We start from the raw sequence: 27,951 nt of genomic DNA, 5'->3' as shown, positions 1-27,951 counted from the left end.
CTGAAGCTTGGTAGCGATGTGGTTGCTGTGATTTCAGTGTTGGTGAGATCCATGCTGAATTTGACAAACTCTGGCGTTAAGAAGTCAGAGCTGTATTCCCCACTGTGGTAGCTGTAGCTCTGAGAGGCAGGACTGGCTCCTTGTGGCGATGACCCATACTGAGCTTGAACACAGGGCATGGCTGTAAATGAAAGTTCTGAACATGTACTCATACCATTTAAATGCACACGACCAGAACTATATCATTTTGCTTCACACATTCTAAGAGCACTGTAGGAATCTGAACTAAATGCCTCGGAATCACTTTGTTTAACCCCTTGGATATACTTCTCAGGGTGTGCGTCAGAGATATGAGCTCAAGACAGTTTAACGCATTCACAGACTATGATTCTTCTTTGTAAAATTATTTGTCACTTTAAAATGAATCATTCCAATATTCAGCCCAAGTTTCCTTTTGTTATGTAAGTATTCGAAGTAAACACAAATATTTGTAATGTACAGTTTCCCATCAAATTTGCAACTATTTAAAAAAGAATTATGAAACACATGGGCAATAATCTTCATAATTGACGTTGAAGAAAAATGGCAATATAATTGAATTGAAATAATTTGATAAAATAAGTCCTAGAACAGTCGTTTCAAATTAACGTACCTTCAGCAAGGTGGCTGTTAAAGAATTGGAAAGTAGACAGTGCTGTGATTTGAATTCCCGAAGACTAGAATTCGGGGTGATTTTTCTCAAACGCAATTCTGATAACAGTACAATGAAATCTTTTCTGAAAACAGATAGAAACAAATAATCACTGACCACACCACGCCAACTCTTAGTTGTAATAGATTGTCAATAATTGTATTCCAGCGACTTTCATTGGACACATAGCATACCATTTTACCAGTTTCAAGTAACATCTTCTTTGCGACTCTTTATTTCAAAAGTTTATTTAATTACGCCCTAATGTATCCTTTATACAGTAGGTTTCTACGACCTCAATTTCTAGCCCTGATTTTTGTTTTTATCTTGCCTCACTCATCATCCTCTGGAGCAAAAGATCACATTTGCTTAAATACATTTGTGAATTGTCTATGTAGTTTTAATTATAACTGGATAACATTAATGACATTCTCACCGTCTCTGTGTACACTGGATCACATTTTCTGGACAAACCAATATACCAACCCAGAAGGACTAGCACAAAACATGCGAGAGAAAGTGAGCACATCTAAAAGAGATTTGGTTCGAAATAATGTTATAGAAAGCATGTGTTTTGATCTAAGTTACGCGGCCTTAGCAATACAAAGTGCTCAAAATGTTAAATTTACAGCTTTGGAATGGTGCGTGTGGAATATTCTGTCCATTATGCGGAAAATAGCTATATTGAGAATACTCACGAACAAAACAGATGGATAAATAGACAAATCAGTCAGATAGATAGACACAGAAAGGGGGAGATATCCACCATTAATGCAAATTGAATTATTTCTCTGCATGTATAGGAGGAATACAGTCAGACACTAGACAGATACATGACCTTTAAAATATATTGATGCATGAACGTTCGCGAAAGAACATGCATTCAAAGCTCTTTCTCTAAACCATTTTGGCAGTTGTTTTCTGCTATGATTCCCAGAAAGAGTCAGAACCAAACAGTGAAAGTAATAACCACTAGCTTAACAATAACTTTTTAGCAACGCGAAATATATGTTAGATATGTGTTGCGCAATTATCCATTATTAAAAACTAAAAACAACTTTTGAAATGACACTCACAACTGTGTATGCCTGAACTTACAATTTAACATATCCGCGTAGCTCCACTTGATAATTTGCGGGCTGTCATAATTTCAAAAGATCAAGTAGATCTTAGGCTACATTAGACATTATACTCGCTAAGATATAGAGAATATTTTTCCCATAACTAACTGCGAACATCTAACTTTCTGTAAACTGTCTCATGTCAGTCTGTAAATCTTCTGGACTGCAAACCGATATGTACACATTGCAATGTGGGCTTCGCCATGGTGGGCGAGGTAGTTTGTTTTTTTTAAGTAAATCATGCTGCTGGTCGCAAGAAATGCACGTGTGAATGAGATTCCGCTATCGCTGATTTCGTCCAAACAACTGTGGCAGAGCACCAGGTGGAACGTACAGGTAAAAACAAAACCACGCGGATCAATATGCACATTGCCTACAACTTCCAACAGGAAGAGCAGACGATCCAATCATTGTTTTAAATTATTATCAGGATGTGCCTTTCACCTGCTTAATGACAGCGCTGGGAAGGGTCGGAACAGTAAAAGCTCGAAGTCGATAACTGTTGCCATAGTTCTAGAATTGGCTACTTTTCTCCAGTAGTTCACAAGATAAACTAAACCATGGCAATCGGAACAACAGCGGTGAACAATATCGGGACATATTCGCATAAGCACGCATCATGAGACTACTCGAATAATTCAATACCTACTTGTTAAATGTTTACTTCCACTTCTCATTTAAATACGGCAGATCACAGGGTGAGTAGAAACTCAGTTCAACATGGAATGAACTTTGAAGTGCAGCAGTGTGTGGTTTAAGTAGCGGCAGCAGCGGTACAGGTTGCTGTTCTCCGCACTCTGAGCAGGCGATCAGACTCGGACTGGCCCTACTCTCCCAATGTGCCTTTGTTTATGTGAGCTCCTCTTCCACCGGCAGCTCGTAACCAAGTCTCCGAGCGTCAGCGAGCGTCAGCGTAGCCAAACCCAATGAGCGCCCGAGGGCTGGGCCCGCACCACACGGTTGGCTAAGTCTCACTTTGGTAAATTTCCGAGGTGACGTTAACGCTTTGGATTTTTAAGGTAGTTGGGGCATGACTTGAGGCAACCTTCTCACCTCCTCTTTCAGCATTTCCAAAACAACACGTAGTTGGAATATTCGCCGTTTATAGCTTATCGATCTTATTGATCACTTATTTTGGATGTATTTTATCACGGTAAACTGCGTACTTTTTTTTATTTCCAGTATATTTATTCCATTATTAACGATGTGTTTTGTCAGTTCTTGTAATTCGGTAGAGCCCGCAAGGGAAACTGGTGAGTGTAATAGCTAGCATTGAAATAAAATTCCCATGTTTGCTTTAATCAATTGACATTTATTCGTTTAAAACACACGTATTTTAAGGATCAGAGATAATACGAATCGCTTTAAGGATCGCTTGTTTTGGATACCGGGAGAACCGTCCTGTTAATCGAATGTAAAGCTTTAAAAACATCAGGAGGTATAATAACTTCGGGTTGCCGGATGCGTGGGACAATAAGTTTCAGTTGTATAGATAAAATGCACGTTTTAAAAAGAGCTGCACTGAAAATAGCGAAATTGGATATTTAACATCGCCGCTCTGCTGCAGAACTAAATATAAAAGTCCAACAATTGCGTGTATATTGTATACACTGCCGGAAATAATGTTGAGAGGGTGGACGGCTCTGGGAAAAGTCTGGTGACTACCTTTAATGATGTAAGGCGAGGAGCGGACAGAAGGAGCTTATTAATCCGGCCTGTTGCAGAACAGCGTCAGTGATTCGTGGGCGAAACAATTTAATGAACGAAGGGAAAATGTGAGCGGCTGCGCACCGGGCCCAGCAAAGTGCCGTGTGACGCAGGAACGCTGCCATTGACGCAGAGAGGCGGCTCGGCCAAAAATAGCAGGTCTGGCACAGCACTGTCAGTCTGCAAGTGATGCACACAGGGGCAAGGCTTACTCCGGCTATTTTAAACCCCGTCGGAAACTCGAGAACACCAAATTAAGACATTGTGGATATTTTTAGAGCTAGTACTTTAGCGTAGGGATTTTATTTTTTTTACACGGGGTCAAGTTTGCTTATATGTATTTGCAGGCACATGCTGTTGGTGTACTTTATGTCGACGTTTTCTTGGCCACGATTGCGTGCCACGAATACTCCACTTTTGTCAAACTCACAATCAAGCAAGTCGTACAGTTTACCGGTCGATTCGCCTTTAATCACTATCCATATTTACTATCCTGGCACCGTACCTTCTCCACCTGATGCATTTAAGGTAACAATTGTCAAGGGATATAATAATTGATTCCCCCCTACCCGTGCTTTTATTTTCGAATAGACTTCTATCGCCAAGCCCCACTTCAAAGTAGGTTAAAAAAAAACAAAACAATTGAAGTAAAAACGCCCATTACGTTCCTAAATGGAAATATTCTTGGCAGGTGGCATATTTCCAGTGGTTGACCGCTTTGCAGGTTCTTCATTTGGCTGGAAACAGTTGTATTCAAATAACCGGAACTGTTGCAGTTACACGTTTCAACCAGGAAGAGGCAGGCGCCCTCAAATCATATTCCATCAAAACAATACATAATTTTCTCAAATAAAATTTACATATAAACCCAAATAGGTCAATAGCACATCTAACTTAGTCACACCGTTACAGCAGTTTGCTAAATTATAAGCCGCCTCCACTATGCATCAAGGATTGTTATCAACTAGATCAAAGGCAGCAGAATGGATTGCACATTTTCTGGAATTATTAAAAGAATAATTTAAGGCTTGAAGAAAAACATTAATTACCTATTCCAAATTGATACCTATTGATCCAAATCAGATTCCATGAAGAGAGTTTACAATGGTAACCAGGATACAATTTCTGATCTTGTTTTGTCTGAAGCTAATTTTTTTTTGTATGTAAGGGCTTGTTAGGGGTGAGGTAAAGAGGAAAGTAGAGACACATGACACAGTAAAAATGAACAAAACGTTTATTGTTAAATGAACAGTACAGCTGAATTGCAAACTTACTAAGAGTCAGAGTCAATCAAAAGCAACTTCTTTAGAACCTTGTAATTCAAGTATTCATATGCTTGTCACAAAGTTATTTTATTTTTCTTTAGTATTTAATTACTCAAAAGGATACTTGGTTTCTTAATTCCTCATGATATAAAACAGATCCTACTTAGCAGCAGCACTGGTAATCAAATTTCTGATGCGGTTGATAAAAATGACCCAAGTAAACCAATTATTGAATCATATGCAGGTGACTATTTTAGATTATCACAACCATAAACAAACAATAATTTTGTGGCGTTCAGGTATTTTGGAAAATTTTAAATTGGGAAAAAAATTAAAATGGTACTGAAAGTGCCAATATACATTAAGCTTCCATTATAAACCAACCCCAATAGATAGTACTATACATGAACTTGTCTGCAAATGGTTTAGTAATTTCCAACTGATGTAAAATGATTCCCAAAACTATGAATAGAAAATTAAAATTTCAACTGTTAAAAACAAAAAAAATTCAAGTTTTTTTTGGGCAAACCACCCACAGATTGTCAAGAAAAGCTGGACAACATTCAAGGAAAACATGTTGGGCAACAATTCTTGTGCCTTGAAGTTATTTGCAAAAATGTGACATCTAATTTGTCAGCTGAAATTTAATCCTTCAGTTAGTTAAGTGTATTCTCATAGGCCCTCTCACTGGTGTAGGGGTAGTGTCCCTGCCTTTAACCAGGGAGGCCTCAGTTCAAGTCCCACCTGTTCCAGATGTGTGTAACATTGCTTAACAGGTTGATTAGAAAATTGGGTTAATTTTTAAAAAAAAAAAGTAACAATTGAATTGGCACAGGCACTGCATAAATAGAGATACTTTGAAAACAATAAAATGGCCTACATTTGGTGCATAATCCAAGGGCATTCCCCTCCCAAAATTAACCAAGTCTTGCTAAAACAGACTCTCAGATAAAATTTAAAAAAAAAGGTGAACCATGAAATCTAAACAGAAAATGAAGGAAATATGTTAAATTGGTAATTTGCACAGTCTCATCCCAAAAATGTTCAGTCTAGTGGTTGAATGACTTCCTCATTACATCCATGAGAGTCAATGGTTGAATAAAAATCTTATTTCACTGTTCAAAAGAAGCAGTTTACGCATGCTTTTAGGAATTTTAACACAACAATGATCTCCTACCTTCAGAGGCTGTATCCATAATATTCTTTCATCTTTATCAAAATTGGTAGTTTCACATGCAGAGTTTGCGGAACTGTCACTTCATTGTTAGATTGGCTACATTTAGAATAATTTTTCCTGTCAGATATTTTCCACCCTCATTCCATTTCCTCATGACTCTTATCAAAATCTGCCCAACATTTGAATATTTGTTGCATATCCAAGACAGGCATTGCAATCATCTCTTTTACAGCATTGATCAGAACTATTAAATACTGATTAGTTTCAGACTCGAAAATACACTATTCCTGTACCTGCCAACTATGGAAGAATATCCAAGCCTTCAATAATATCACCCAACTCCATCTCACTTTAACACACTGAGCAGCTGAAATCTTTTGTCCATGCTCAAAATTACCTCAGCTTGACTCCTGACCAGCTTTCCATGTTCAATCCTCTCTAAACTGGAAATCACTTAAAACTCTCCTGCTTGTGTCCCAACTTGTGCCTTGTTTTTTTTTTTTTTTTTTAAAAAAAAACTTCCTATCATATGCTGAAAATCACAGCAAGTCAGGCAGCATCCATGGAAAACTTCCTGATCAACATTCCATTGCCTAAGTGTCTTGATTTTAAAATTCTCATCCTTGTTGTCAAACTCCTTCATGATTGTCCCTCAGTCTCTGGAATCTCATCCAGGCCTACAACCATTCAAAGCACGTGCTCTTCCATGTCTGGCCTGAAATAGTGGATTTTAAATTGTTCCACCAATGGTGGACATGCCTTAAGTTGCATTGGCCTTAACGCCAGAAATCCCTCCCTAAATGTCTCCACTTTTCTACCTCACTTTCTTCGTTCAAAATGCTCCTTAAAAACACGTCCGACCAAGTTTTATGGTCATCTGCCCTATGATTTCCATATAGTGCCATTAATGCACTGAAGATACTTCATAGGAGCATCAAAGAACAAAATAAGATACCTGGCCACTTGCATATTTATCTGTTCACAGGATATGGCTATCACTGGCTAGATCAGCATTTCTTACTCAATTCAAGGAGTATAGCCAATAAATGCAGGTCCACCCAGTGATGCCCACATCTAGTGAATACTTTTTTTAAAAACAAAAGTTCTTCATATTTTTATTTATAATGTTTCTGTGAAATTCTGGGACATTTTAAATATATAAATATAATGCCATTGTTCAACAAGTCTGCTTTTTCTCATTAGTGATCAATAAATCCTTTCCTCTTCTGTTCTTTCTACAGCACCATACACAAAAAAAAAAATCAGTACTTCCCAATTTAATTGCTTTTCTTTCTAAACTTGGGTTTGTTCAATACAATTCGCACGAGTTTCTCAATTTTGTTTTAAAATGAAAATTAGTAAATATATGAAAGACAAGTCAACATTTTAAGATGAGGCCTTCATTCACTGCAAGTTTTCATTTGCAACATTAACTTCTGCTTTTCTTTCAGGTGATGACCGATCTGTTGTGTATTTTGTGCAAGTCAGTGCAGCACTATTGTAAAAACTGTACAAATCATAACATACAAGTTGATCTATATAAATTAGAAAATTTGAGAACAAAGTTTATAACCATAATTTACTTTAATTTTAAAACAATTCTACACATCTGTCATAACTTGATTTCCTTTTGAAAATAAGTATGTCTGATGTTAAATAAAACAAAAAGACTGCAGATGCTAGAAATCCAAAATAAAAACAAAGTGCTACAGAAACTCAATTAGGTTTGAGTGTATCTGTGGAGGGACAAACAAGAATTAATGTTTCAAGTCTAAACACTTTTTCAGAATTGTCTCTCTCCACATATGCTACCAGACCTGCTGAATTTTTCCAACATTTCCCAGTTTTATTATGTTGGATGTCTATTTGGGCTTTTCAGTTTAATTTAAAACCAAAAATTTTAAGATTTAAATATTTTAAAACTTGCATTCAGAACCACTATAAAATAAAACAAACATTCTGTTGCCTAGATGTTTTATTCACTTAATGATATAACCTGCAGCTCAATTATTAAATTAGGAAAACACGGCGGCAATAAGATTAGTATTGAAATACACTTGCAACAACAAAGCATGAAATAATAGAACAGATGACTTAATAATAGAAGCAGAAATGTTTACAGTTGTGATCTTGTAGGATTAAAAGCATTAGTTAATATTACTCAATTTCACATCAAATTAATGCTGATCTTGGGAATGTTTTAAATACTAGAAATTCTGTGCCAGCCTAACTTTTAAAAAAGAATTCTAGAGTTTCATTATTAAATACTCAATGCATCAAATTACAAGGAGAAACAGCCAGTGATTAAGCGTCCCATATTCAGAATTAAATGCACAGCTTAATCTTACTGATGACGTACATGATCAAAACAAGTCTCTACTAGTTTAGTTTTATAATTATGAACACTGCAATGTAGCCCGAATGTATTGTGACAAGTCCCAAAACCTTTTACATTTAATCCATTATGACAAATTTTGTAATTTCAAATACAGCTGTAGAAGCTAAATTTGGACTGTATTGGGAAAACATCTCAATGTGGTCCGACAACAGAATTGCCAAATCAGCCAAAATGTGATTGCAGGGGAAGACAGGAAATAAAGATTATCTTTATATTGCCCATTATTTTGGAGTCATTTGCGATATGTTGAATGTAATCTGTCCTTTTCAGTATCACTGGATATGTCCAAAATTGTTTACTGTTCCAGATTACAACTTTGTACCACAGGTAGTACAATAGAATTCATGTTTTCTTGTGCAATTTTATTAAAGTACGTGAACATACATGTGATCAGAGAGCATAACAACAGAAAGGCTGGTATAAAAGACTGCTAGAATAACACATGCATTTTACTTTTGATGTACAGACTACAATCTTCCTTCACAATATGGAAGCTCTGTGTTGCTTCTCCCAATGTAGGGTTTTAGGGTTTTAGGGTGCAAGTTTGCTCCAAAAAAAAAAAAAAAAAAAATTCTATTATGACAAGTTTTGACTGTTATGAAGCAGGAGTATAATTACAAGCAGCAGAGGCCAAGGACTTGCTGACAAAGAAGAAAGCAAAACAAATTTTAAGATCAATTTGCACTGTGATCCAGTCAGTCAGTGTAAGCTACCCTTGCTCAGCTGAAACATGTATAATGTGAAGAAAACTCAGCACAAAACAAATGTGTAAGTTGGATACAAGACGGATCTTTAGTCGTCAGAATTCTGAATTGATCATGAATTAGTACTTTCTCATTGATCAAACTAGGACTGCTGTTTGCAAAACAATGTTTCTCCATTTCTTACATCACAGCTGTGCTTACACGTCAGACATACTTCACTAGCTACAAAACACTTTGAGACATCCAGTGATTGTGCAAAGTGCTATACAAATAAGTCTCTCTTTTCTGGTCTATCTAAAATAGATGTTGTGCTAAAAGGAACTAGTGCGATTCACAGTGACTCAGCGGTTAGCCCTACTGCCTCACAGCATCGGGGTCACAGGTTCAATTCCACTCCCGGGGCAACTGTGTCTTGAATTTGCACATTCTGTGTGTCTGTGTGGGTTTCTTCCCACAGACCAAAGATGTGCAGATTAGGTGGATTGGCCATGCTTAGTTGTCGGTAGTGTCTAGGGGATGTGCAGGCTAGGTGGATTAGCTGTGGGAAATGCAAGGTTACGGGGGTTGGGCCTGGGTAGGAAGCTCTTCGCAGGGTAGGGGGTGACTTGATGGGCCAAATGAGCTCCTTCCACTCGATAGGATTCTATGAATTAAGGAAGTATTTCTGACTTTTTGCCTATCAAACAATGGAGTTAAGAGTTATCGTAAAATATTTTGGTGCGTTCTTAAACACACATTTTATGATGAAAACACTATTCTTTGTGGTATGACTCTTGTCTTTTGTAATCTTATAGAGTAAGGGAGCAGTATGTTATATCTTTTAGATCAACATTCAGATATTTTTGACAATAATGCAACATTTAACAGGCCAGTTTATAGTAAAGGGTTGCATTTTTTTAATGAAATATTATCTAATATTAATTTAGAAATACAAATGGAGTCCTAACATCACTTTCTACTTATCTGTTATGAATCACATATGTACTGTGCTGATAAAAGCTCCACTGCTTTAAGCACAGCAATCTTCAGGGTCAATGAAAGAGGCATCTTTGCTGTAAGAAAAAGGTTACAATGGTTACTGCTTGGCTTTTAAAATATTCACTATTAGCTTAACATTGTACAGTTAAAATCAGAGACATATGTAAAAGGCATTGGCTTATTTCTCAGGACAATCAGTTAATGTGACTACTAGCAACTGAATGCAAGATAACAAGCTTCAAAATATGTGTTTTTCCAGCAGTGTTTTATATATTTTGCTGACCTGCTCAACAAAATAGGTGACAGCCATTCTCTGGTTTATTTCTCAGGACAGTGCCTGGAGAGGGGAAAAAAAAGTCAACCTACTGGATTTAAAATTTAAACAAAGCTGGCAGTTAACTACCACTTAGGTAACTGTGTTCTCAATGGCAACACCTTTACTAACCAGAGCCCACTTGACAACCAATCAGCACTCTCCTCTCTCGCAGTACAAATGTTTGTTTTCCATTTTATTGGTATTTGTCAGGAAGTTGTTCTGACAGTGCAAAACAAAAAGCTCTGGCAAAACATATCTCCTTTTTCCAGCAATACTGAATTCTGTGCTATCATACAATTATTCATATGCCATGTTACAGAGCTACAAAACTCTTGTGCAGATTCAATTAACAAGAGTTCTGGCTTCTAATCATTACTCCAGAGCTGCACATGTATAACCTTTGGGTGAGAAAGCAAATACTCGAGTGTGATACCACCTATAATTAAGTAGACTGCACCACCTAATTTACATATTGAGATTTGAAAAAAAAAAAATGCCTACAAGTCTTGTGTGTTTGGTTAAGAAATCAAGACCAGGATCAGAAAAATAATATCAACCAATCAACTTCGATGCTTTTTTAGGTCAGTGCGAAAAATCATAATATTAAGATCTTTAAAAGTTGCTCTAAAAAAGGGTCAAATATTGCCTCATATGGCCTGATACTAAATTGTGTCTGGTTATGCTCCTGTGAAATAGAGGTGTTTTCCTTAAAAGCCTCAACATGAATGCAAGTAATTACATCAGAATCTGCAAATTACTAGTGTTTTTTGGAACAGTTTAAGTTTTACTCCAAGAGATACCTAAAACCAGCAAATGAAATCCTAAGCATAACATAGCTTATTTTAAAATAATAAATAAGAAATTAAATATCTACTTGTACACAATTCTTTATTTTAGAGACAGCAAGAACTGCAGATGCTGGAGTCAGAGTCAATACAGTATGGAGCTGGAGGAACATAGCAGGTCAGGCAGCATCGAAGGAGCAGGACCATTGGTGATTCGGGCCTAGACCCTTCATCAGTATAGGGTCTAGGCCCAAATAGTTGACTCTCCTGCTCCTCTGATGTTGCCTGACCTGCTGTGTTCCTCCAGCTCCACACTGTATTGACAATTGTATACTTGATCTGATCATGTCCAAAATTAAATTGTAATTAAACTATAAATCTACACACTAAACATTGAACAGAAGTTTTAAACGTGAAGGCAAATTTAAGTGTTCAGGCAGAGGACATTGATAATGGCATTGGACACTACATGTCGTTAGTTATCTTATGTATCAGTCATGTTCTGATACAGCCCACATGAGTTTTGCTCTCATCTAATGTCACACCTTGTTTTAAACTGAAAAACATTACTAAGTCAATAGAAATTCAATTTCTCTTAATATACTTGTACGTAGAATAAATTTAATGACAAATTAAACACTTTCTACACAAAAAAGTGTTCGAGATGACTGGGCCAATATCAGCTAATAATAGTACCGTGCACCTGTGTAATAGATCCATCTCAACAGAAACCAGCCCACACAATAACAATTGGCCTGATACAGGGTATTAAATACTGTACAAAACAGAACCACACAGTAAAAGAAATCACAACATAAATCAAAGAAAGGATAAATCAGGAAAAAGCAGAACACAGACAGACATTCTTGGGATATCAGAGTCAGGAGAACCAATCATAAATGAAAAAGGGCCTTAAAAACAAACAATTTCTTTTTTTAAAGCAATGTCACAAAGTGACAAAAATGCCAAGCACAAAAGACTAAGTGTAAGATTTAGAAATCATACACCATTAATTCTTAGAATTTCAGAATCATACAGCACAGAAGGCCATTTGGTCCATCATGTCTTTGCTGGCTGTATTGTAGAATTTTTCAATGAGTCTTATTTGCTTGCTTTCACCAAATGCTGCTCTCAAACCACCAATTTGCAATAGGTTTACCAAGATTATTTATCTAATTTTTTTTATCTAATTGGTTTCAATGTGAAATAAGCAATTGCAGTAAATAACACTGGAAAAAAAAAATCACTTTTATGCAATTTATTGATGTATCTAGCCTGTCCAGTGTCAGATGCTTTTCTTCAAAACAAAAAACCACGTCAGAAACGCAACAGCAGCAGGAAAATAAAACAAATGGTTTACACAAACAGTACTCATTAACACAGTATAGGTTTACAACAGCAAATGAATCATCCCTACCCAAAACACCAACAGCCCATATTTATAGCACTTACTTAATTTAAACCAATCTTCTGTCATCAATACATGAGTCAGCATTGGTTGAATCTGTAGAAAATAAAATTGTATACACTGCATTTAAATATTATTTTGCTTGTGCTTTGTTCCAATTCCTAAATTTCACAGTAACATGCAGAATATCAAAGCCTCCCCAGAAATAAATGCAGAATTTTGTACATTATCTCTAAACTTGACGAACTTTCTCTTCTGGTGAAATATTTTGTCCAATTATTGGATTCCATTTAAACATTTATTGCAATTTCTCATTCTGTATTCTAAAGCATAATAAAACCTAATTTGCCTTCACTCCATTAAAATAGGTTAAAACAGGTCTGCTTATTCTCAACAAGACATACTGAAGGCATTTAGCTATACTGTAACTCATTGCAGTAGGGAGGTCCAAAAGATGAAACAAGTGCAATTATCTCTTGCAAGGTATGAACTCGTTCCACCAAATCTTCTGCAGCACAAAATTCATCTTTGCCACTGGAGATACCACTGTCATTTCACACATTGTATATGATTGATTCTACTGAAGGTTAGAGGCTAAATGGACCATATGGCAACATGTTGCTTTCCATATGTTTACATGCCCGTCCATGCTTAACCATTTATTAAGCAACATCTGTATCCCATGTGCATCCTGTTACGCTTAATCGAAATCTGCTATTACTCAGTTAACTATTACGTAATTGACATAACTAATTATTGCAATAATATATAATGTTGGAGGCACGCACTTAATTATGCAATGGGTGTTATTTTTGATAAAATTCCCGATTAAAATTCAGCACTAGAAACAGCGGAGACGAACGGTGCCTATGATGCTACATCATATTCCAAAGTTATCACACTAAAGAATACAATACACTAGAAGAAATTTTTTTTTTTTTTAAAAAGCATTGAAAATAAATAACAATCATACTTCTAGGGAATAACCATGTAGCATGCGACAGGGTGAAATTTAATTACATTTCTGTTCCGTGGAAATATTTACACTGAAAATATACAATTTCAGTAAAGATTCTCCCTGTTCGTCAGGGTCTTGCCAATCAAGGTCAAGAACATAATTTATTTTAGAAAAAGAGAGAGATCTAAAAAAGAACACACGGCAAGACACACTCTTGGGTTTTAAACACACCATTCACAATAAGGCAATGAATCGCGGCACCTCTACTCACCCAAAACGGGGGAATTAGAAGCAGTGGAGGGTCTGGGGAGTGATCGGGACCGGGACCGGGACCGGGACTGGGACTGAGCTGGTGGCTACTCGGCCGACCTCCCTCGTGCCCGTTCCGAGTGGAACTCTCCGGGATAAAGGCTCCATTGTGAGCAGCCGCTCTGCCGCTCGCACTCCCTAACAAACTGCAAACCCCGTCACACTGGCGTCAATGGAGACAGGCTCCGTGACGCGGGCGCCGCGCGCTCACTGCCTGCGTCATTCTATAAATAGATACATTTGTTTCAATTACAGCCCAGCGCCTGACTGATGGCTTTTTCCATTGACGGCATGCAGCCAGTCCAAAAAAAAACTCCATACACACGGAAAGGGGATCCTCACAAATCACAGTACAATGGAAACACAGGCTCTATTACGTGTGTGATGATGCATTAGGATAACAGCGAATATTATCAAACAATCATTGTCCCAAATTAGAAGCAGATGAACAGATTAAATAATTCGGGCAGCTGCAAAGTTTCAATGGAGTATGCAAAACTCGTATTTCTTCGTTTCAGAGATATTACATTGTTGTGCCGCGTTCCTGCCCTGCAAGCAGTTCCAGCCAAACAACAAACTTGAAGTGGATCCACTTGTGCCATGCTTTCTATTGTTGTCTTTTTATGAGCCATGTCACTTTCGTTTCTAAATATGTTGTAATTGATATTCGTAATTTCGCAGATCAACCCTAGCAATTTGAATCGTTCATAAGCCTGAGGACTGATTCATTGTTCCCGCCCCTCCTTACAAATCTACTAAATGCCCAGTGTCGACAGGAAATTTGGAATTAAGTGCATTTCTTCTAAATACTAACCCCATCCTAATGCACATGAATTTACACTCATCTTAGGTGGAATTGGAGGAGGATATTAAAAAATTCTAGTCAATTTTATGGTATTTTTTGAGTGTCTCTAGATACTACAACTTGACTTAACTAGCAATTTTCCTAAGAGAATGACCTGAATAGTCATTCTTTCTCTCTTTGTAGAGTGCAATTAAATTAGAAACTTAGATGAGTGAGACAGGTAGGTTGAGCATTTATGCACTTACATGCCTAGAACAAACTTTGGTTTGTCTGAGATCTAGTTAATGGAAGACCTTGAAGGAGAGAGGTACTTTTGTTTTACAAATAAAATCAACTTCCATGATCATTGTCCCAGCAGGACATGCATATTTTTGTCGGAAAAATAAATATGTATGGATGTCTCTGTGGTATAATAGGCTTTCATATCCATAACAGCTCTTTGTGAAACTCTTTAGCATTACACAACGTCAGGAAAAAGGACCAGGGTAGACTATGAACAAAAACAAAGTTGCTGGAAAAGCTCAGCAGGCCTGGCAGCATCTGTGAAGGAAAAAAGGGTTAATGTTTCGGGTCCGGTGACCCTTCCTCAGAACTGGGGTAGACCATAACACTGTTCAAGCTGCTCTACCATTCAGTACGATTATGCTGAACTTGAGCTTCAACTCCATTTTCCTGCTCACTTCCAAATCCCTTGATTTCCTGACAGGCCAAAAGTCTCTAGCCCAGCATTAGATTTATTCAGTGATAGAATACCCACAATAGTCTGCTGTACAGAATTCTAAAGATTCACAAGTATTTGAATGAACAAATTTCTCCTGAAACTGTGCACCCTGTGCAACTGTTTTACCTTTCCCAGTCATTGGAAGGAACCAACCAGCATCTACTACGTTAATCTCTTCAGAATCTTGTGTGTGTCAATGTGATCACCACTTATTCTTCTAAACTTCAGATAATTTAGACTCCATTAACTAAGCCTCTTGTTTAAAGTTTTTGAGAAGATTTGTAGCTCGGGTTGTGGATGAGTTTGTAGACTTGCTCGCCAAGCCAGTGTGTTTGATTGCAGGAGTTTCATCAACCCGCTAGGTAACATCGTTAGTGTGTCTCCGGTGATGCATTAGTGTTCTGTCCTGCTTGTGGTTGGGGTGATTGGCATCACTTCCAGTTCTGTTTCTCGGTGGTTTGTATATCGGGTCCAGTTCAATGTGTTTGTTGATGGAGTTCCGGTTGGAATGCCAGGCCTCCAGGAATTCCCTGGCATTTTCTCTGTTTGGCTCGTGCTATTATTGATGTGTTGTCCCAGTCGAACCCGGAGATCAAACCCAGAAAAAGTACTCCTAGTCTGGACTCACCAAAGCCTTGCCCGATTCTAGCAAGACATTTCACTCTTATACCTGCAATAAAGACCAACATGAAAAATGTTCTGCTTTTCTGTTCTTATTAACAAAGTGAATAAACTCACACGTCCCCAACTGCCATACTGTTGCCCACTCACTTAACCTGTCTACATCTCTTTGCAGTCTCTTGGTACTCTCTTCAAACTTTACATTTCCACCTGAACATGTATCACCAGCAATCTTAGATGCATGACTGGGTCTTTCAAATAAATCATTAATATTACGTAGCACCTTTACAAAAAGATTGTCATGATAGTTGTGCACAATGAGAAAAGGTATTTGCAAACTTGAATGAGTGGAACAGGTTGCGCTGGCTTAATGGAATTTACAAAAGATGTGGTGCATAGACAAGGAAATCACAAACCTTCTGACATCAATATATTGATTTTTCACTTGCAGCCAGGTAGACAAGTGCTCTGATTCACAGACAGAGACCTCCTTCCACAAAATTCACTTGTGTTTTGGTAAATATGGCTGCTTACTTTAGTGCTTCTGGAATAGATCATACAAACTTTCAACCTGAATTTCCAGCAACGATGAGACCCTGGAACAATGAAAAGAGTGGTTACTGGTGACAAAGACTATTTGTTGACAACCTGGCTGATGATTCTGATGCACAGACATACTGCATACATGCTTTTCTATTGACTGCTTTATTGAAATCATCCTCTGAGTCCTTTGCGGTTCAGACTGTGTATTATCTTGTCCTCCAGTGAATTGACAATGGTGCTATCTTTGCTCCCTTTTTAATGGCTATAATAGATTCACGGTGTTTCACCACATTCCGATCTCATCTCTAATTTATCCTGTAAAATATACAATACGTCAGTATCTGAAGTGACATTGACATGAAGTTAAGTTACAGTGCTGTCTTCTTGCTGTTGCTCCACTGCCTTTTCATGTTGTACCTGTTGGGTACCTGGATGGAAAATGTTACAAAGGTCAGGTTGTGGGTGGAGTAGGGCGCAATTAAGAGTTATATGTTTATATCATCTGTAGCTGGCAAATCAGAAGGGAGTGTTTGATGGATGAAATTTTAATGTGAGGAGGAAGAGTGGATATAACAATGCCTTCACTTTTGATGATTATAACCCTGGCTCATGCTCTACCACTCTTACTAACGCCTGCAACATAAAACCATAACAAATAGGAACAGAGGTAGGCCCATTGAACCCCTCAAGCCTGCTCTACCTTTCAATAGCTGATCCAACCTTCCTCATGCCCACTTTCCTGCATTTTAACCATAACCCGTGATTCCTCTACTCATCAAGAATCTATCTATTATCTTCTCTCACTCACCGTCACACATCCCAGCCGGGAACACTACTAATCCTGCTGCCAACTCATTCGCTCATGACACCTCCCCACCTGCACTAAATATAACAGCTATGGCATCCACTTTTATCTTTTTTAATACGTGAGGCGATGCCCTCAGCATTGAATGTTCCATTAAGGTAGTTATTAACATCTGGAGGCAAATGGCCTTTTAACTGAATATTCTCAGACAGTAATAGTACAATACCGTCATACAGAATCATATCTATCAAGCAGCATCCCAGTTTTGTTCTTCACTATCCCTGAGGGTGTCCTTTCCCATGATAGAACAGACTAGTTTATGCTGGAATCAGGGGAAGTTGAGATTGCATGGGAGCGGCCACGAGAACCTTGACAATTGAATCTGGAAAACAATATGAAATAAATCATATAAATCATCTTGGTATGACTGTTACCAATCGCTCACTTAAGAGCTGGTACCCCTTCATGTTGAACGTTGCACAAAAGAAGCATTTAGGCTGAGAATGTACTCTATGTGAGTAGCTATGCAAAAAACAAAAAGCTGTGAACTGTGCTTTTATTTTTTGTAAATTATCCAAATGTAAATCCTCCACCTTGTATGATTCAAGTATTCATTTGATCACTCTGTAAAACAATCCAGTAGTCTTTGACTCAATCAGGGTTCAAATCCCACCAATGGCAGATGGTGGAATTTGAATTAAAGTTTTAAAAAATCTGGGATTAAGAGTCTAATAATGACCATGAAACCATTCCTAATTGTTGGGGGGGTAAAAAACCTATCTGTTTCACTACTGTCCATTAGAGAAGGAAATCTGCCATATTTACCCAATCTGGCCTACATGTGACTCCAGACCCACAGTAATGTGACTGACACCCAACTGCTCTCTGGGCAATTAGGGATGGGCAGTAAATACTGGCCTGGCCAGTAAGTCCATGTCCCATGAATGAATTTTTAAAAATATTCAGTATAGAAAAGCTCTGAGTAAAGAAATTACTCCACAAATTTAACTTTTTTTTGACAATTGATCACACCTCTTCACACTCTAACCAATAGAAATAGTCTTCATGACTGATTTTGAAATAACTCTATTATCTCAATTCTCAGCTAATACCCATAAACTAAGAGATTAGCTGGTGAGCACTTTTTTGGTGTGCTAAAAGTAGCTTCATAACTTATAAAAATGGACCTGGACAGCATACACACACTTGTGGGGTGAATTACACAAGATAACATATTCAGGAAGGTGTTAGCATGCACCTGGATCTCAGTACAAAGGTTTGCACAGCCAGCAAATCAAACATGCAACACTAATGTGAACCCACTACTTCATTCAGAAGCTCAATGTCTGGGTAACACTGTCACTTAATCTTGTACAGCTGAACATGCATTCTACAGCAGGAATGCCTACCTTCAGCCCAACCCATATTATTGTAGTTTAAAGAGAATATCAATGATTTACAGGTTAGTGGCTGGTCACTTACTTTGTGTTGCTTTTGTTGCTTTGGGTTTACAAGAAGTTTCAACAGCTGTTTCATGAATGCAAAAGCAGAGAAGGAATAGATTGTAGATGAAGAACATCAAAGGTTTTATGCAAACTGATTGCTTCCAGACATGAGTATATTAGTAATCATATCCCATGAAATGCAGGATGACTTGGAGAATGAATGGAGGCCCTGTAGAACATGACAAACTGGCTAGGCAGCATTTATTGCCCATCCCAAATTGCCCAGGGGACAGTTAAGAGTTAACAACATTGCTGTGGGTCTGGAGTCACATACAGGCCAGACTAGGTAAGGATAGCAGTTTCCTTCCCTAAAGGACATTAGTGAACCAGATAGGTTTTTCCAACAATCAATAATGGATTCACAGTCATTGTTAGACTCTTAATTCCAAATATTTATTGAATTCAAATTCCATCATCTGCCATGGTCGGATTTGAATCCAGGTCCCTGGAATGTTATGTGGATCTCTATTTAACAGTCCAGCAATAATACCACTAGGTCATTGTCTCCCCATGTCATGTTATGTCCTGACTCTCTGCTCCCATTGCCTTTTGATCGTTTACCTGATTGATTTTCTTCTCTGCAGATTCAAGATGTGTCACGTTATTTCCACCTTCTCTACCAAGAAGGCAAGTGCAATGTTCAAAAGCCTTGGAGCCTTTTCTCCTCTTTGCTATGTCCACAGTCTTTCTCAGGTGAGATTCCTTTCAGCCACGACTCCCAGGATCTACTCCAGCAACAATGTACCTCCTCTTTAAGAGGTGCAGGATAACCACTCATAATATTGGCCCTCTACTCAGGAATTCAATCAATCAACAAAAGTTCAGCACTGGATGACACAGAAATCATGATAATAAAGAACCAAGGCTGTGTATTTATTGCAATCAGATTCTTGCATCTGTTTTTGATATCTATCAAATTTAATCTCCATCGTGTCCCAGTTCCGGCATCTTCTGATGAATCTATAGCGTTTGGCTCCTTAGATGGCCAAACACATGACCATTGCTATTGGGAAGCACAAGGGTGGCAGATAAATGGGAACACATCCAGCTTCAAATTACCCTTCCAAGCCACGCACCATCCTCACTTGGAGATATTCATTCCTTCACTGTCACTGGGGAAAAGTCTTGGAACTCTCTCCCTAACTGTATTGCGCATATGCCTACATCAAATGAATTGCGGCAGTTCAAGAAGGCACCCCACCTTCTCAAGGACAATGAGGGATGGGTACTAAATGTTGTCCCAGCCAGTGACACCGCACATTCACTGAATGAATAAAAGAAAACACTCATTGAACATGTAATGGGCTTAATTTTTCAACACCAAAAGGGTCGAATGGAGGTTGATGAGGCCCAAAAATACCAGCACCAGAAGGGAGGCTGCGTGGGGATCAGCAGATCTACTTACCCTTGCAGGTGATATGATTATGTCAAAATGAAGCTTAATATCAATAATTATGGCAAACTTGAATTATCCAGTGGACCTCCATTTTCCTGAAACTGTTTGCAGATTGCATCATGGAGGTAGACTCAAAGGCTAGCCTTCCTGGCACACCAACAGGGTGTAGCTGCAGTGACAGGCCCCATGTAGATGGATTTCACCACCAGTCCTTCTTATCCTACACCACGAACACTAAGTCATGGCCTAGCTGAAATATTTATATTATAGTTTAAATTTTACAAAGCTCCATCTTGAAGTCACCCCTCAGTTACCCACTAACTTGATTGAGTTTTTTGAAGAGGTGACAAAGAAGATTGATGAAGGAAGAGCAGTTGATGTTGTCTATATGGACTTCAACAAGATGTTCAACAAGATCCGCATGGTAGACTGATAAGCAAAGTTAGATCACATGGAATCCAGTGGGAGCTAGCCAATTGGATTTAAAACTGGCTTGAAGGTCAGAGACAGAGGGTGGTGGTAGATCTTTGTTTTTTGACTGGAGGCCTATTACCAGTGGTGCACCACAAGAATTGGTACTGGATCACTTTATTTCGCCAACAACATAAATGATTTGGATGGGAACATAGGAGGTATAGTTAGTAAGTTTGCAGATGACACCAAAATTGGTAGTGTAGTGCACAGTGAAGATGCTTATCTCAGAGTACAATGGGGCCTTGATCATATGGGCCTTTGGGCCGAGGAATGGCAGATGGAGTTTAATTTAGATAAATGTGAGGTGTTGCGTTTTGGAAAGGCAAACCAAAGCAGAACTTATACAGTTAATGGTAGAGACTTGTGGAATGTTGTCGAACAAAGAGACTTAGGGGTTCAGATGCATAGTTCCTTCAAAGTGGAGTGTCAAGTAGACAGGTCGTGAAGAAGGCATTTGGCACGATTGCCGTTATTGGTCAGTGCATTGAGTATTAGAGTTGGGAGGTCATGCTGCGGCTGTATGGGACATTATTATGGACACTTTTGGAATACTGTGTGGAATTCCAGTCTCCCAGCTATAGCAAAGATGTTGTTAAACTTGAAAGGTTTCAGGAAAGATTTACAAGGATGTTGCTGGTGTTGAAGGGTTTGAGCTATAGGAAGAGGCTGAATAGGCTGGGGCTATTTTCTCTGGAGTGTTGGAGGCTGAGGGGGTGACCTTATGGAGGTTTATAAAATCATGAGGGGCAAGGATAGGGTGAATAGTCAAGGTTCCTTTCCCAAGATAGGGGAGTCCAAAACTAGACAGCACAGGTTTAAGTTCAAAGGGCTAAGATTTAAAACGGACCTGAGGGGTAACCTTTTCACTCAGACGGTGGCGCATTTTTGGAATCAACTATTAGAGAACGTGATGGAGACTGGTACAATTACAACATTTAAAAGGCATCTGGATGGGTAGATGGAAAGGAAAGGTTTAGAGGGATATGGGCCAAAGGATATCTGATCGGAATGGGGAAGTTGGGTCTGTTTCCATGCTGTATAACTCTATGACTATGACTCTACGACTTACCATCCATTGCAGGTTACTGATCCTTTCAAACTGGATGCCCTCGAGGGCCCACTCCCACCTCAGCTGGAGAATGAACATATCTCCAGGACAATTAGGGCCTGCGAAAATCTTAAAGAGTGAATGTTTCCCTTGAGAGCATGTTTGGGATCTGGGAGCAGTTTCTGTTCTCGTCAGGGAAAATCTCAGCCAATGTCTTAAAATTCCAGAATAAGGTACCAAAAATTGCACACAATAACATAACTAGTCAACTTAACATGTTGTCTTGTACAAATAAATTCAAATTGTTTTGTTTTTGCACTCTGCCCATTTATAAATTGAGTTACACTAATTCATAAGCAATAGAATGTAACTGGGCATATAGTAGTTCATAACTGAATAAGTCTATTTATAAAAATTAATACCAGTCATTTGCACATGGAAAATATGTTTTGCAGAAGTCTGAACTGATTTACATTTTATGTTATTATATTGTTATGTCATGTTATCCCTTTCACTGAGCGATCTTTTCACAAAACTCCTCCTCAAAGAGGCACTATTACCCTCTTTCATGGGAACACTCTTCTTCTACTATTTTATAGAAGCAGGCTTACTCTTTCTGTTCAGTTAATCTTGTCCCCATCCCTCAGTGACCACTCTCTAGTCCTGATACTTCACATTGCTGCCCCAACTCTTGATTTTACCTGCATGTAATTTTGTTCTGGGAATGAACACTCCACCAGCAGCATACACTGCAAGAACTGACTTGTCACAACAAATAGAAAAACTGCTTATGTAAGTGATAGTGTTCCTGAGACTCAAAAACTGACACCAGCTTTGTATACATCACTGTAGGAACCTTAACTTAGCTTCACATTAGCATAAAACCCCAAATAGCATCACAAGTATACCAACAAAACTCCAAACAGAGATGGCACTGACAATGATTGTTTATAGTGGTGTACTTTAGGTATGTCTGCCTACGCTGGTTAAAAGGCACTGATGAGGAAATGTAATTGAAACTATGTCATACAAACTGTGAAGCAAGTACTATTGTAAATTGTGTGTAAATATTACTTATAGATATAACTCTCTCCATGACTGTACATATAAGATAGTTAATGTGGATGGCTTTTTAAAATGGTCTTTTGTTCTCAATCTAGTTTTATCTTGGAAGGGTATTTCTTTGACCAGTAAGGAACAATAATTGCTTGAATACTAGCAACACTGAAAACAAGATTTGTTAATACTTTGATCAGATTACTTCAAATAAACATGACCTGAAATAAAATACTGTGTGCTATATTTGTAAAATTGCAATATAGTTTGCATGTAATTATTACACAAGGATTGGCAGATTTTCAAATTCCAAATATCACTGGCTTCTGCTCTATCTCAGTATGAGTGTAGTAGTCAAATGCACCAATTCGTTTTGGGAAATATATCTTGAGAACTTTCCCCTGCATTTAAAATCAGAAAACGCTAGAATCAAGCAGATCTGTCAGAATCTGAAAAGAGTAAAATTGTTTAACTCTTCATGTGTAAACCTTTGGCAGTAGTTTTCTTTCCTCTTTTCTGGAGTTTACCGATTAAGGGACATTTGCAGTATGGCAATAAATTAAGTCATATGAAAAATATAGGCTCATCTTTGTTTTCAAATTAGCTTGCTTAGCAGAGGAGATACTTTTGACCATTGATCTTGATAATTCTCTTTATCGGCAGGCCAGGTCTTACCTGTCTTGAGACATATGTTGATCTTTCAAAGGACTAACTGTGAAATTGGAGGTTTTGATGGAACTAAGGCAAAGAACTGTAACACAAGAAAGACAGGGCTGAGCATGCAGCCTCAGCTTAGATTCTTAACATTATGGGCAGAACAGATTGGATGGAAGTTGACGTGTCTAATTATATATTTTTTGATTCTGGCTGAAGTGAAAACCAAATAGAAACTGGTACTTGCCACTCATTCAGTGAGCAGTTCCTTTTCAAGGTACTATAAAAGGAAGAACCGTGAGGTGAAAGCAGATAATGCAAAGCATTTCTGAACAATCAACAACTAATGTGAGAACAATTTATGATATAGTACCTCATAATGTCAAGAAGGACACAATAGGCTAAAGGGCCTTTTTCCATGCTGTGAAAATGACTCTATGACTGTCACGTTTTGTAGGGGGACAACAATATTAAGTTATCAGTGTTTGCTACACTTGGATAAAATATCCCAGAACATTAAACAAATAATCGAGTGATGTCAGATGGCCAATGACTTATGAAATAATGAAACTATATTATCGGGGAGAAGGGACTGGAGCGTTATAAATATATGCAACAAACCTTGCACATTAACAGAGACCCTCAAGACCACAAACGATTTTTTGTATGTAATAGCAGTGGGGAAAAATAAATTAGAGATAGAATAAAGCCCAATAATTGAAGTTAGGTCCCTGTCCACTTCTGCATGCCCATACAATGATGATCAATTTTAGGGATCAATATCTCGAGTGAGATAGGGACACCTGTAGATTTCTGAAGGAAACAGCTAAAGAGGAGAAACACAAAATTTAATTAGGTTGGTTACATGCTCATACATACAACTTGGGTCTTGAAAGTGGCAACCAAATCTATGATCCAAGCCTGGTCAAAAGGTGGAGCATATTGTCTGATATGTGCCAAATAGTTTTTTCTTTCAATCATGGAATGCAAGTGTTGCTGGCTGGGCCAGCATTTATTGCCCATCTCTGGTTGCCCTTGAGAAGGTAGTGGTGAGCTGTCTTTTTGAACCACTGCAGTCCATTTTGTGCAGGTAGACCCATAATGTTTTTGGGAAGGGAGTCCCTAATTATTGAATTCACCAGGGTGTGGACCAGACATAAACAGGATTGCAGGGAGGCAGAGGTACAACTAATTGTGATTCCTGGTGAAGAATACCAGGCCCACTGGGTCCAGGGTACAGCAGTACCCTGTCATACCAGAAGGAAACAAAGCAGTTGAGGAAATAACTAAAGAATTTGTGGAAATAAGTGAACTTCAAATAACAACTTCCACAACTATTTCAACATGTCATCAATATTGAAACTGGATGAAATGTATAGATTGATCGTTGATTACACAGCTCTGAAAAAAAACCATGCAATTATATCCTATTTTTGGAGTTCTGATACAAGCTTTAATGGACAAGGCTTACATTATGGAATATTCACATTTTTATATATCACCAACAGCTTCTGGGTTATTCCTTTGGCTCCAGAGTCGCAGCATAAATTTGCTTTCATTGTTGTGGAAAGGCAATGCTCATTAACTCATGTTCCACTGGGATTCCGCAACAGTCCATGTATACTGCATCTTGCAATGAACTGAGTCCTGGCAACTATGAAAGTACTGTCTTTTAGTATGCAGATAATCTCCTGCTGTCATCTAAGATTGAGGACAGGCGTTATGGAGCTCTAGTGTGTATGTTAGTGGTGCTTCAAGGGCCTAGAATTAAAATTAACCATAAGAAAGTACAGTTTGGAAATTGGTCGTTCAATATCTGGGACATACTGTTCCCCAAGAATATTGGTCAACATCAGCCAATTGATAATGCCGCCATCGTCAGCACTTACCAACCTGTGAACATGAGGGGAGTCAGGAAAATTTTAGGATTCTTTAATTATTGCTGGATTTTTAGCCTTAATTTCACATATGGTAGAGCCCATAAAGCTTTGGTGAAGGAAAGGCTTACCCTCTTAAACTGTGAGAAGGATCATGAAGGGGAATGCACAAAGATTAAACAGACTCTGGTCAGCACATGAGCCTTGGGATTCCCAGACATGCGCAGATCATTCTGTCTGTATTGGGATAATGATAGAGATCATTGCAGTTCTGATGCAGTGGCACAATGGTCAGAGATGTCCAGAGGCCTCATACTTCACCAAGGTTGCCCCTGCTGGGTGGCAACCTTGGATAATGCAGCTTGAGCAGTGCAAATTTGTGAGCCAGCAGTGGTCATCAGGCAAATCATCCTATAAACCCATCATACTTTGATGGAATTGTTAAACACGGACAAGCTAAGATCAGTGTAAGATAGCAGAAGAGCCAATTGAGAAGCTGTCTTAATTGCCAAAGACAGGTCTGTGCAAGCAGTGCAAGATATGGGGATCAATGCCAGAGATCAGATATTGTCAGGGATGTTGCTCAACACTCTGAAATATTGGCTGAAGATAAAGAATATTGTGGAGTTAGAGGCATCCTTTTAGAAGGGGAAAAGGAGGAATTTTGGCTGAAGATTGTTGCAAAATCTTATGTTTTGCATTGATGTGGTGGCCTTTTCCATCATTGATGATGGGGATATTTGTGAAGCCCCTCCTCCAGTGATTTGTTTAATTATCCACCATTATTCTTAACTAGATGTGGAGGACAAATAGTGGCATTGCGTTAACAGTTAAAAGAACTGAAGTTCAAGATAAGGGAACAGCAGGTGATAATGAACAAGGAAAGGAGTGAGGGAAGCAAAAGGTTATGGGATGTGGCTTAGGTAGAAGGGAAGGTTAGTGTAAAGAGATCCTCTGACAAGCCCAAGGTGACAGGGGTCATATGAGATGATGATGCTAAATGCCATCTTTGTGAATCTGGATAAGGCAGGGATTGTAAGTGTTACCAGGACTAATTTGCTACCACATGTGTGGCAGTCAGGATTAGAGAGATAATGCTGCCAAGACCAATATCTGTATGTTGTTAATTGGCTTGGATGTAATGATATGCAATGTATTAATTTGTCTGCATATGTTACCATAAATGATTCTGACTTCTCAACCTTTCCCATTGTCTGAGGTGAGGTGACCTTAGATTAAACTGCCACCAGTTGTCCCTCTCTAATGAAGGAGTGGGATAATGGTGACTTTACCTTTCTATATTCCTCAATATCCAGGGTTATCAGACACTTTTTGTCTCACTCTTCTCCTTCACAGGAACATGTTGACCCTGTGAATTCACTATTTCCTTTTTGTAAGACTCCCACTGGTCCGATGTAAATTTTCCTACAAGTCACTACACCCAGTCCACTTTGACCAAAATCTGCCTTATTTTAACATCGGCATTCCCTCATTTCAAAACCTTTAATTCTGGTCCACCTTTGAAAGTTTCTTCCTAAAAAGGCAATGGAAGCAGAGTCTTTGAATATTTTTGTGGGTGAATAGATTCTATGCAAGCAATAGAGTGAACAGTTGTCAGGGGTAAAAACCAAAAGAACTGCTGATGCTGTAAATCAGGAGCAAAATCAAAGTTGCTGGAAAAGCTCAGCAGGTCTGGCAACATCTGTGAAGGAAGAAATCAGAGTTAACATTTCGGTCTGGTGACCTGTTCTGAGAAAGGGTCACCAGACCCGAAACGTTAACTCTGATTTTTTCTTCACAGAATCTGCCAGACCTGCTGAGCTTTTCCAAGAACTTGGTTATCAGGGGTAGGTGGACACGTTGATTTGAGATTGCAATCAGAACAGTTATGACCTTGTTAAATAGTGGAGTAGGCTCAAGGGACCAAATGGCCTACTCCTGTTCCTTGTTTATATGTTCCTATTTTATAAGGATTGGGTAGTTTACTTTTTTAGGTGGTGGAGCTTCTACAGCGATTGCATTCATCCATCCTCATAAGACTGTAGACAAAGTGCGTCATATACACCGTAGAATGAACCTCGAAGCCAAGGAGGTAAATGATCAGAATCTTGGGTTTCATCTGAAATATATATTCTAGATCTAGGACTCAGGTAAATACAGATGAAAAACATAGTTAATCAACTTCTCTTAAAGGTGGAGCTCAGTAGACAGCATTGCTCATCATTTTCGATATCTTTGACAGTAATATACTGGATGACATCAGTGTCAAATTTGTAAAATGTTAACAGAACTCTTTTGTGATGGAACAAAAGTGTGGCGTACAGGAATTTAGCAAGCTAGTTTTGAAAGGATCAAAATCAGGAATGGGATGTTTAGAATATTGAGGCTGACAGCAGAGGTGCAAGTCTCACCATGGGTACTAATGTCAGAACAGTACCCAAACCTCTGAAAAGTTACACAAATAAAAGTTAAAAACCAAAAGGACTGCAGATGCTGTAAACAGGAACAAAAACAAAGTTGCTAGAAAAGCTCAGATAACAAGGTGTAGAGCTGAATGAACACAGCAGGCCAAGCAGCATCAAAGGAGCCGGAAGGCTGACGTTTCGGGCCTAGACCCTTCTTCAGAAAT

The 27,951-nt window shown here is 38.4% G+C and overlaps 2 long non-coding RNA genes across 5 annotated transcripts; one reads left to right on the top strand and one right to left on the bottom strand.

Annotated features, from left to right (window-relative positions):
• On the bottom strand, window positions 1-14,004 carry LOC109928169. The gene is made up of 5 exons (XR_002260420.2): window positions 13,780-14,004; window positions 12,595-12,646; window positions 2,462-10,115; window positions 653-776; window positions 1-181 (listed from the first exon to the last, which is right to left on the bottom strand). It is a non-coding gene; the product is annotated as an uncharacterized LOC109928169 (long non-coding RNA).
• LOC125483471 lies at window positions 2,783-23,023 on the top strand. Of its 4 annotated transcripts, XR_007262438.1 has the most exons (5): window positions 2,783-2,965; window positions 3,867-4,047; window positions 10,371-10,451; window positions 19,402-19,510; window positions 21,769-23,023. It is a non-coding gene; the product is annotated as an uncharacterized LOC125483471 (long non-coding RNA). The 4 variants fall into 4 exon arrangements; XR_007262439.1 differs by lacking the exon at window positions 10,371-10,451 and having other exon boundaries at window positions 2,787-2,965; XR_007262436.1 differs by lacking the exon at window positions 21,769-23,023 and having other exon boundaries at window positions 2,790-2,965; window positions 19,402-19,689.
• The last annotated feature ends 4,928 nt before the right edge of the window (window positions 23,024-27,951 follow it).

This window comes from Rhincodon typus, chromosome 7 (assembly GCF_021869965.1).
Source record: "Rhincodon typus isolate 14 chromosome 7, sRhiTyp1.1, whole genome shotgun sequence".
Taxonomy (NCBI): domain Eukaryota; kingdom Metazoa; phylum Chordata; class Chondrichthyes; order Orectolobiformes; family Rhincodontidae; genus Rhincodon; species Rhincodon typus.
This window is presented reverse-complemented; position numbering and strand designations above follow the sequence as displayed.